This window comes from Melampsora larici-populina, assembly GCF_000204055.1.
Source record: "Melampsora larici-populina 98AG31 unplaced genomic scaffold MELLAscaffold_145, whole genome shotgun sequence".
NCBI classification, from domain to species: domain Eukaryota; kingdom Fungi; phylum Basidiomycota; class Pucciniomycetes; order Pucciniales; family Melampsoraceae; genus Melampsora; species Melampsora laricis-populina.
In genome coordinates, this window is record NW_006768909.1 from 28677 (window position 1) to 29216 (window position 540).

Sequence of the window (540 nt, forward strand, 5' to 3'; positions counted from 1 at the left end):
TAATATCGATCGGTCGGGTGTTTTCTAACTTGACCTGAGTCCCGGTCTCCTCTCTCGGGGCCTGCACGGAGGCGGCCGCGCGTGGGCTTCTTATGATTTTTTTGGACATCGATTGGACCGCTTCATGGTCAAAGGCCCAGTGTCTGGACTCTGCCTGACTATAAATTATGATTGCAAAGAATGGAGCTCATTGGCATTGAACTGGAATATCATTTTGTGTTCTAATCATTGTGTATTTCTGAATTTACTCACTTCTTCATGGGGTCAAGATCGGTTCCATTGCCAATCCGATCCATAAATGACATTGTACGCAAGATTGATGTGATCAATGGGATTTATGTATACACAAAATTCCCATCCAGAAACATCAACTGGGTCAACTATATCCGGTTTTTGTCAAAACCGAGTCTGCTTTCATCACTGCTGTTGACTCATCAGATATCAAAAAACATTTTTTTTTTTTGCAAAAACATTTTTTTGCCATGTTCGACTTCCAGGAAGGCTCGGATATAGCACGCTTATCATTGTTAAAAACATAAC